This window comes from Pleurodeles waltl, chromosome 4_2 (assembly GCF_031143425.1).
Source record: "Pleurodeles waltl isolate 20211129_DDA chromosome 4_2, aPleWal1.hap1.20221129, whole genome shotgun sequence".
Classification (NCBI taxonomy): domain Eukaryota; kingdom Metazoa; phylum Chordata; class Amphibia; order Caudata; family Salamandridae; genus Pleurodeles; species Pleurodeles waltl.
The window spans coordinates 543465928-543477685 of NC_090443.1; the positions used below are offsets into that span (position 1 = coordinate 543465928).

Consider the following 11758-nt stretch of genomic DNA (forward strand, 5'->3'; position numbering starts at 1 on the left):
GCTACGGGCGTCTCCCTAGAGTAGAGGTGGGGAATGTCGGGTGTCTGTTCTTCCGGACTTTTTTCCGCTCACTGGGAGAAGAGAGGGAGAGAGACGCCGTCAGTGGGTGTTCATATAATAAAAGGAGAGGTCAGCGAAGTCCATGACTACTTGCCAGCATATGGTTACCTAAGGATGCGCGGGGCCTCAAAATGTGTTCGTGTGGGAGATAAAGAGAGGGAGCTCGTTATTGTGCCCAGCACGTCCCTTAGTGGTATATGGGTACCGCAGTACACAGAACATGGTACAGTATATAGCTGCGCATAATTGAACAAAGACGCTGTCTCGCGATGCACTGAGGGCCAGATGTAGCAAACCATTTGCGAGTCGCAAACGGCAAAAATCGCCGTTTGTGAGTCGAAAACGTGTGTTTGCTATGCAGAAATGCATTTTGCGATTCGGAACCGACTCGCAAAATGCATTTCAGAGTCGCAAATAGGAAGGGGTGTTCCCTTCCTATTTGCTAGTCGCAGTGGTATGCAACTCCATTTGCGACCGCGTAATGGAGTCGCAGTTACCATCCACTTGAAGTGGATGGTAACCCACTCGCAAACGGGAAGGGGTCCCCATGGGACCCCTTCCCCTTTGTGACTGGACCCCAAATTATTTTTTCAGAGCAGGTAGTGGTCCAAGGGACCACTACCTGCCCTGAAAAAATCCGAAACAAAAGGTTTCGTTTTTTTTTTCTAAGTGCAGCTCGTTTTCCTTTAAGGAAAACGGGCTACACTTGGAAAAAAAAGAAAACTGCTTTATTTAAAAGCAGTCACGGACATGGAGGTCTGCTGACTACAGCAGGCCTCCATACCCGTGAGTGCCCATACTCACTATGGGGCCGCAATTTGCGACCCACCTCATTAATATTAATGAGGTGGGTCTTTGCGACCCCATAGCGACTCGCAGACGGTGTCTGAGACACAGTTCTGCATAGCAAATTGCGACTTGCAATTTGCGAGTCGCACGGACTCGCAAATTGCAAGTCGAAATTTGCTATCTTGCTACATCTGGCCCTGAATCCCAAAGGCATGTTCCTGGGTTCCTTGGCTTTATCCCATTTTCCTACCCACATGATGGTCCTGACCAGGGATTGTGAGAAAGTAGCCTCTTTCTAGCATGGTTACCCCCATTTTTAGCCTGTTTGTCAGTGTGTTTGACTGTCTCACTGGGATCCTGCTAGCCAGGACCCCACTGCTTATGCTCTCTCCCCTTAACATTTGGTTGTTGGATACTGCTAACACAGTATTCCACTCATAATTGGCATACTGGTACCCCCTTATAAGTCCCTAGTATAAGGTACTTAGGTACCCAGGGCATTGGGGATCCAGGGGATCCTTATGGGCTGCAACATTTCCTTTGCCACCCATAGGGAGCCCATGCAAAGGCTTCTACAGGACTGCCATTGCAATCTTTCACTTCCATTTACACTGCATTAGGTCACTTATAGGTCACCCATATGTCAGGCCTTGCAACCCTGAATGCTGGCTGCAGAGTACCCTTGTATGAGGGCACCCCTGCACTAGCAGAGGTGCCCCCATGTCGTCCAGGACCATTTTCCCAGACTTTGTGAATGCGGGAACACCATTTTACGCATTTTAACATAGGACACTACCTATGTACAGCTTCACAATGGTAAGTCCGAATATGGCATTGTTTGGTATCAAACATGTTGGAATCATACCCCAAGGCTTTTGCAAGCATTGGTTATATGATTCCATGCACTCTGGGGGCTTCTTAGAGGAGCCCCAGTTCTGCCATTACAGCCTTCTGAGGTTTTCCAGGCAGTCCCAGTTGCTGCCACCTCACAGACAGATTTCTGCCCTCCTGTTGCTCAAGCAGCTCAATCCCAGGAAGGCAGAACAATGCATTTCCCTTACATGAGGGGGGTCACACCCTCTCCCATTGGAAATAGGTGGTACAGGCATGGAAGGGGTATCCTCCCAGAGCCTCTGGAAATGCTTTGAAGGGCACAAACAGTGCCCTTCTTGCATAATCCAATCTACACCGGTTCAGGGACCCCCAGTTCCTGCTCTGGCGCGAAACTGTACAAAGGAAAGGGGAGTAACCACTCCCCTGTCCATCACCACCACCCCACGGGTGGTGCCCAATGCTCCTCCAGAGTGTCCTTGGCATCAGCCATCTTGGATTCCAAGGTGTGGGGCCCCTCTAGGAGCATATGAGTGGCCAGTGCCAGCAGGTTATGTCAGAGACCCCTCCTGATAGGTGCTTACCTGGTTAGGTGACCAATCCCCCTTTCAGGTCTATTTAGGGTCTCTCTTCTGGGTGTTTCCTCAGATTCAGTTTGCAAGACTCCACCAGGACTCCTCTGCATCCTCTGCTTCAGCTTCTGACCATTGGATCAACCGCAGACTGCTCCAGGAACACTATAACTGCAATAAAGTATCCAAGAAGGCTACTGCAACTCAGCAACTTTAGCTCCTGCCAGCAACTGCAAAAGTTTCCAGGTTGTGCCCGCTCTGAGGACTGCCTGTCTTCATTCTGCACCAGAAGTACCAAATTATTCTTCCATAGAGTGACGGAGTCACTTCCGTGCTTCAGCAGGCACGTCTCTGCAATGACAACCGGTACTCTGGGACTCCTCTCCTGTCGACGAGCTTGATCCCTGGAACTGGCTTTTAGCCAGTGTTTTCTACTTTTATACGGACAAGTAGCCAACAATTTCTTAAACAATAAATGTTTGCAAACATCATGACAAAACAAAACAAGCACTGAGAGAACCAAAATTCCTAATATTATTAACAGTGCTTGCTTCATTGATGTTTTATGAAACCGATTTGTTTTTAATGTTTTAATATAGCCTTAGAGCCTGCCAAAGCTCGCAATACTGGCCATTATTGGCCCGCCACAGCGTTAAAAAAGGGGAGAGAGACTTTAATTGCTGGTATAGCCCAGCTACGAAGGGCTATAAAACTATTGCCATGAACAAAGAACTTTGGAATGCTGACGGTCCAGGATTTAACGGGCAAGTAAAAGCCCAGGGCACTCCATTGTCTCCAGTGGAGCACCCAATATTCCAATGTTCTAATACCAGGCACATATGCCACAACCAAGCCTACCCTTCTCCATGTTGGTTTAGCCAGTTCACCACAAAGCTTGGAGACTGATTTTAGGAACAGCATTGAGGACATGGAAGCTAGATTCAGAGCACGTGGCTATTCTTCTGGCACTTTAGGTAAAGCACGTAGCAGGATTATGCGCTTAACCAGGGAGGATACCTTGAAACATAGGAATAAAACTATCGACTCCAATGTAAGGTGTGTAGTGGACTCCACTTTTGCCTCAGCAGCCCTACGTAGATGCATGAACAAACATTGGCACATACTAAAAGCGGATACAACTCTGAAGAATCTTCTTTTGGACTCACCTACTTTCACATATCGTAGGGGAAGAACCCTTAAAAACATTTTGGGGGTCATTCTGAACCTGGCGGTCACCGACCGCCAGGGCCAACGACCACGGAAGCACCGCCAACAGGCTGGCGGTGCTTCCTGGGCCATTCTGACCACGGCGGTAAAGCCGCGGTCAGAAAAGGGGAACCGGCGGTTTCCCGCCGGTTTACCCCTGGCCCACGGAATCCTCCATGGCGGCGCTGCTTGCTTGCTGCTTGCAGCGCCGCCATGGGGATTCCGACCCCCTTCCCGCCACCCTGTTCCTGGCGGTTTTTACCGCCAGGAACAGGATGGCGGGAACGGGTGTCGTGGGGCCCCTTGGGGCCCCTGCACTGCCCATGCCACTGGCATGGGCAGTGCAGGGGCCCTCTAACAGGGTCCCACAAAGATTTTCAGTGTCTGCTTTGCAGACACTGAAAATCACGACGGGTGCCACTGCACCCGTCGCACCCCTGCAAATCCGCCGGCTCCATTCGGAGCCGGCTTCCTCTTTGCAGGGGCTTTCCCGCTGGGCCGGCGGGCGATCTTTTGGAGATTGCCCACCGGCCCAGCGGGAAAGTTAGAATGACCGCCGCGGTCATTTGACCGCGGTGCGGTCTTTTGGCAGTCTCCGCCCGGCGGGCGGGCTATTCAATCACACACCATCTGGATAACTGGCTTACTAATCGTAGCAAGGGGTTCCATAAATGTGGTCATTGTGGGAGGTGTAAATTGAGTCGATCAGGAATTTCTACCTTTACTAGCCAGAAGGGTGATCGTTTTCGGATTATTTCGAACATCACGTGTGATAGTAAGTTTGTCATATATATGATTGTGTGCAATTGTGGGCTCTATTATATTGGTAGCACCATTAGATCCCTTAAAACTAGAATTAGTGAACACTATAGAGCTCTCAGACAGCGGGACGAACGGTATTCCATAGTCACACACATGTATCAGTGCCCAAAACAGGGTCTCTCCAAGGTTTTTGAATTTTTAGGTTTTGAAACTGTACCGACCAATCCACGGGGAGGCAATAGGGAACTATCATTGAGGCAGAGGGAATGTTACTGGATTCTCAAACTGAGGGCAGTGGAGACGGGCCTCAACACCAACTATGAGATGGAATACTATTTGGATTAGAACCACCTCTGACTGGTGCTCCAATGCCTTACCATACTCTGCTGCTTTGTTACCATGTCTTCATTTTAGCTTTAATAGCGGTGTAGCTCATAATTCTTTCAAGACATAGCTGCTTTAGTATGTTTTTCCATTCGAGTATCCTCCCTCTTAGGAACCTCGGATAACGGGTCGAATCTTTCCTCCTCTTTTGTGTAATATCATTCAGCTATATTCTATTGTTAGTATTACATGAGGATGCTATCTAAATTTTATGATATATTAAATCAATAATGTTGGGATATGAATATATGTACTGTTTGTGTTTATGACTTTTTGTACCTGTTCGACTGCTAATATTCCATAATGTTATAAATTGAGGGTTCTTCACTATGGTTTACCAATATCTGATGTTATAGATGCACTATGGGTGTCTTTTTTCTGGTCTTTTTTCTGGTTGTGCCCTATACATTGTATCATGTGTGGGAAGACTTGAGAATGTGTCTTTTGTTGCTGTTTATTGTATCATCCAACTTGGAGTTGATGATTGACCATGACATCAACGTGGGGTAAAAAGTTTTACTGAACGTGTGCTCTCTTACTACATGGGCAGAATTACGTGATTATATAACTTCCTGTTAAATTTAACTTCCACACGGTAAAATCAGGTGTTTAATATATATTAATGGAGACCTTGGAATGGTGAGGGCTTAATAAGCGTAATTAGATGTATGTAGATATTGCCATATATGGCTGTTTCTTTTGGGTTTGATTGATGTATATATTATTGCCATTGTAAATAGGATACAATTACACGTGCTTTCTTGCACATTTAAAGATGGTGCCCGATTTCCCTGAACGTCTATTGACGTTCAGGTAGCTCCGATACGCGCTCCTAAACGTGCAATTCCCGCGAGACTTAAGTTCTTTCTCCCGTTTATCAAGGGATAGCGGGGAAGTGGATGGTTTGACAGACATCGAACGGAGCCTCCTATAGAAGGCTCCAAGATTAATCCTCAATTTTCCTCAACACAGGAGGTGAGTGGGAGTTTGCTTTGGTTTTTTGTGCAGAGTGCGCTAATCAAGCTTTTAATGGCACTATGGTGGCGATACAGTAATCCACTATGAATAATTTTTGTTATTAACAGTACTATAGGTGCTGATGCAGCTGGAGCCATTCGTTGGTATGTGTTTTGGCTATAAGTTTGGGTGAACCGCACGAGGGGCATTATGTTTATTTCTCTTCTCGTTTTCAATTTGGATAGTGATAAATAATTATTGTTTTTTCTTGACCTTACACATCAGAGGGTTTCTCTGTGTAGGAAACCCAGGATATTATGGTGTTTTCGTGATTTTATCTTTGGAGGTATGTTATCCTCATCTTAATGATCACTGAGGTTAGCACTGTAGGTTTTTGCTATATGGTTTCTTCATGACATTTCTTTTTGTGGTGGGGTTGCACCATGTGGTGCCTTGATTTTTACACCTGGATTGGTTTTTACCTAGTTATCTATTTGGCTTTAAGGTTTTCTTTTATTTCCTTTCTCTTTTTCTCCCCACGCGTTGTTGTCCTGGTCAAGTTTCTTCTTCTCCGGATTGGATGTCATTAATTTTGTATGACTTAAATACACAGAGCTTGTCACTTGTTTTCACTGTAATGATACGATTGGGAAGATTGTCAAACTATGTGTCTTTCCTTTTCATGTTTGTATTTGAGTTTTGTTTTGTTGAATGTTTATACTGATATATTTATGTACTTTGGATTATTGATGTTAGTTGATATATTTTGATGTTCTTTTCAGCCCTGAGAAAGTCACGGGGAGTATTCCCTCCCATGATGAAACGCGTGTTAGCCCTGAGGAAGTCACGGGGAGTATTCCCTCCCATGATGAAACACGTGCTGGCTGTTTTGTGTCCCATTAAAAGATGAACATTCTATCCGAAGGACTACATTGATACTTTGTTCTCTTATATATGTCTTAATTTTGAATTCAGTTAATATCTCGCCAGTAGTATACTTGTGAAGTACTGATTTTACATCTGCAATTCACGTGTGCCTTGGTCTTTGTATCATTTCCAGTTCACCACAAAAGTTTATTTTTCTCATATAGGGCAAATTGGTCATCTCATTTCAGAGCACCTTTTCTCAATTTATACTAGCTAACAAGTCAAAGGGTTTGCAGGTAGTTCTTTATTTTGTATGATGAGAAGTCTACACAAGAAAATCCTCAGGATTAAAAACTTGAGAACCATTCCTAACCTGATGGTTAATCTAACACTATCATCAATCACTTAAATATGGTGGCAAGAAATTAGTAGGCCAAGATTGTGAATACCAAAAAGTATTAAAATGGACTTTATTTGAAGTATAGGTGATCTGAACTTGCGTAGTTTCATTCCGTGGAATACTGCAGAGTTGCATACAAATCAAAAAGATTCTGAGAAGTTCCATCAATGGGCAAAAAATCTACATGTCGTGCTGCCTGTGCATCAATTTAGCGCTGGTAGCGCAAGCAGCGCTAAAAAATCAATGCAAACAGCACCATGCGAGGCACAAGGGCACAGCCATTGAACATGATTTTGATGCTGCTCGAGTAGAAAATCTTAATAAACTAAAAACAAAAGAACAAATTCAAGCAGGTGAAGCGGTTAAATACAAGATAAGGAATTCCTCATACTTAGACGCAGTGCAACGCAGCAAGGTAACCTGCTGCGCTTTGGCAAATAGAGAGGGCAGGAATGTGTCCTATTTACCATAATATGGTGCATTCCTGCTTTTTCCTTGCGCTGGCGCACTAGGGCCCATATTTATACTTTTTGACGCAAGCCAGCGCTGGTTTGTGTAAAAATTTTTACCGCCGGCTAACCCCATTCCTACGTGCCATGCGGGCGCCTTATTTAAGGAATTAGGTTAGCCGGCACTGCGGACTGGTCTGAGTAAAAAAAAAAATGACTCAAACCAGGCAGCACCGGCATAGGGGGAAAAGGGGGTTGTGTATCAAAAAATGGTGCAAGTCAGGTTTGAGGCAAAAATCATGCCTCAAATCGGACTTGCGACATTTTTTGACGCACAACCCCCATTGAAATGACTCCTGTCTTAGCAAAGACAGAAGTCATGCCCGCCTGCCCAATGGCCATGCCCAGGGGACTTCTGTCCTCTGGGCATGGTCATTGGGCACAGTGGCATGTAGGGGGGCCCAAATTAGGCCCCCCTATGTCACTTAAAAAAAAAAAAAAAAAATACTCACCTCAGCTTACCTGTCCTTACCTGGGATGGGTTCCCTCATCCATGGGTGTCCTCCAGGGGTGGGCGAGGGTGGCAGGGGGTGTCCCTGGAGGCATGGAAGGGTACCTCTGGATTCCTTCTGAGCCCACAGGTCCCTTAACGCCTGCCCTGACCCAGGCATTCAAAAACGGTGCACATCAGGCTGTGCGCCGTTTTTTAAGCCCCACCACCTCCTGTGCGTCAAAATGACGCAGGAGTATAAATAAGGCGCACAGGCCTTAAAATCATTTTTTGGACTGGAACGCCTACCTTGCATGTCATTAACACAAGGCAGTTTCCCGCATCCAAAAAATGATGCACACGGTGGAATTTTGACATCCGCTGGGTCGGGCGTCAGAGTTTAAATATGGGGCAAGTTTTGCGCCGAATGTGGATCAAAATTTTTGACACACATTCAGCGCAAACAGAGTATAAGGCCCATATTTATACTTTTTTACGCAAACCAGCGCTGGTTTGCGTCAAACATTTTACCGCCGGCTAACCCCATTCCTACGTGCCATGGGGGCGCCTTATTTAAGTAATGATGTTAGCCGGCGCTGCAAACTGGTCTGAGTAAAAAAAATGACTCAAACCAGGCAGCGCCGGCGTAGGGGGAAATGGGGGTTGTGTGTCAAAAAATGGTGCAAGTCAGGTTTGAGGCAGAAATCATGCCTCAAACCGGACTTGCGCCATTTTTTGATGCACAACCCCCATTGAAACGATTCCTATCTTAGTAAAGACAGGAGTCATGCCCCCTTGCCCAATGGCCATTCCCAGGGGATTTTTGTCCTCTGGGCATGGTCATTGGGCACAGTGGCATTTAGGGGGGCCCAAATTAGGAACCCCTATGCCACTTTAAAAAAAAATCTTACCTCAACTTACCTGTACTTACCTGGGATGGGTCCCCCCATCCATGGGTGTCCTCCAGGGGTGGGCGAGGGTGGCAGGGGGTGTCCCTGGAGGCAGGGGAGGGCACCTCTAGACTCCTTCTGAGCCCACAGGTTCCTTAACGCCTGCCCTGACCCAGGCGTTAAAAAACGGTGCACATCAGGCTGTGCGCCGTTTTTTAAGCCCCACCACCTCCTGTGCGTCAAAATGACGCAGGAGTATAAATAAGGCGCACAGGCCTTAAAATCATTTTTTGGACTGGAACGCCTACCTTGCATGTCATTAACACAAGGCAGTTTCCCGCATCCAAAAAATGACGCACAGTGGAATTTTGACGCCGTGGGGTCGGGTCTCAGAGTTTAAATATGGGGCAAGGTTTGTGCAGAATGTGCGTCAAAATCTTTGACGCACATTTGGTGCAAACAGAGTATAAATATGCCTCTAAATATGCCCCTACGTACTTTCTAGTGCCTGTGCAGACAGCCTGCCGCCATGGTGCAAGGGTGTCTGTTTTGCAGGCAGGATTGTTTTTTCTGCTGGAAAGCGTAGCATTTTGGAGCATTCCTAGGTGTACCAGTCTTGGTAAATCTGGGAATGCTCCAGAATCCATAGATGGATGATTGGGAACACGCATGCTCCATCCATTAAACACCTTCTCAGGGCATGAAACCTCAAGGCAGCAACTTGTGCTGCCTTGCATTACTCTAAATTTACCAAGCAATGCCGGGCCATACAAGCTGGGCTTGTATTGCTTGCTAAATCTGTTTTAAGGATTGCGTTGCAAGGCAATCCAATGATAAATCTGGCCCCCATTGTTTTTATTATTAAAAAAAAGAGAAAACGAATTCACACACAACTACTACATATAAAATTACAAATGTACACAATGAAATTGAGACCTCTCTAACTTCCCATGAATTTGAAATCTGTTTCAGAAGGTCTTATTTTCTATAATATAAAGCCCCTTCCTTTGGTTTTCATCAAGAAAAGTTGTTTCTATTGTAGTTGTTACAGTTCCCATTGTAAACTTATTCCTAATGCATTTCTTACAGCGTTCATAATAATCCCTTCCTAGTGCATTTGTGAAAGAGTTCATCAAATGGGCTACTAATCAATAAAGCAAACCTGTTAGTTTTTATATTAAAATAAAATAAACAAGTGCAAGTAGTCCCTGTCTTAAGAGAGCCATCAAATATTTCAGGAAGACTCAAAGTAAACATTGGCATGAACCTTTTTCAAATCTCCCTCTGAAAATATCGAACATATTTGCTAAACACCTTTTACTGTATTTGTAATAATGTAAATGCCAAACCTGTTGTTTTTTCAGATAGTTACAAGTGTAAAGCCCCTTCCTGTGGCATTTGTCGTGGAGTTCACAATGTAAATCCCATTTATATTGCACTTGGCATGGAGTTCACCATGTAAAGATACTTTTTGTTCCATTTGTCAGATTTTAAGTGGAATTGCAAATGAAAGCCACTAGCCCCTGTTAAAGAGGCCTCATAGAAGTGCTGGATGCTACTCAAGTACCCCAAAGAAATATCACGGGGGGGGCAAAAAACAGATATATCAAGTCTGTTCTCATTACCTGTGTGGTACCAGCTAACACTTTATGCACCATTACACTGTAACCATAAAATCCAACAATCACCTTACGTGGGTCAGTTTTAACATGTAAAGCTTTTGATGATCAGCAAGATTAGGCCTATAGGCTTTGTCAAGTAATTCACATTATAAAATGACAGGCTACTGAGTTTGTAATTACATTAAGAAATTAAAGAAGTAAGCCGATTGGCTTTTACATCAACTTGAACCACCTACCATGTTGTCTCTGTCTAGACATAAACATTGGTTTGCATAAATATAAAGTCTCTCTTTGAAACATCAACCCTTTACTGTTGCGGGGCCAAGCAGGGACCTCTGTAATAAACCCCTTCCTGTTTCATCTGTTAAAAACATTGCAGTGAAAAAATACCTCCCTATTATATTTGTCACATAATTTGAAGTGTAAAGGCACTTCCTTTAGTGTTTGTCGTGGCATAAAACTTCTTTGTCTTTGTTCAACAGGGGTTTGACAATGTAAAACACTGCTATTGCTCCTGTCAAAGAGTTCACAATGAAACAGGTTTCCTATTGTATTTGTCATATAGGCCCTAATTACGACCCTGGCGGTGAGTGACAAAGTGGTGGTAATACCGCCAACAGGTTGGCGGTAAGTACCACCAAATTATGACCATGGCGGTGATAACTCCCATAGACAGCCAATGTACCACACCAACCGGCAGGGCGGAAACAACACTCACCATGGCGGTAGCCAACAACAGCCAGGCGGAAGACAAAGTACCACCCACCATATTAAGACACTGCAAACCTCCACCTTTTCCGGGGTAGTATCAACGTCAAGAAAAGCTTGGGGGAAAAAGAGCTGAGAAGTGAAATAACTCACCATTGGAGACACAGGGAAGAACTACACCAAGTCTTCCTGATGATATTCTACATAATGCTCCACCTGGAACACCAACGCCGACGAAGACGACGACTGTGAGTACAGCAACCTAGCACACAAGGGAGGGAGGGAGGAAAACAACAGTGACACACACACCCGACACACACACACCATACACACAACCAGCTGCACACGTAAACCAATGGCACAGGACACACAGCATAATAAAATACGGACCAGATTGCTGAAGTACTGACAATGTATTAGCATAGCCAAACCCACCACACAAATCAAATATATTCACAGATGTTCATAAAGGGCCAACTCCCAGTCCAAAGTCATAAGGGCACACAAGGCCACCGGACAAAGTCCAAGGCCCAACCTGTATCCTGACACATCCGGAGAGAACACGGAAGGGGCATCATTTCGCAAGTGGGAAGGCACCTCAGTAGAATGGGGTGGGGGGGCACCTCAGCCGAATACGAGAACTTCCCCACTGGTTCTGGAGGGGGCTCCATGCCCATTGCTCTGTCCTGGGGAGTGCAAGGCCACAGTCTCTCAGGTGGGTGACTTCCCCACTGGTTTGGAGGGGGCAACATGCCCATAGCTCTGTCCTAG

At 45.4% G+C, this 11758-nt stretch overlaps 1 long non-coding RNA gene across 1 annotated transcript; it reads left to right on the forward strand.

The window, feature by feature from the left end:
* The first annotated feature begins 5482 nt into the window (after positions 1–5482).
* On the forward strand, positions 5483–6479 carry LOC138294185 (uncharacterized). The gene is made up of 3 exons (XR_011203252.1): positions 5483–5579; positions 5690–5725; positions 6344–6479. It is a non-coding gene; the product is annotated as an uncharacterized lncRNA (long non-coding RNA).
* The last annotated feature ends 5279 nt before the right edge of the window (positions 6480–11758 follow it).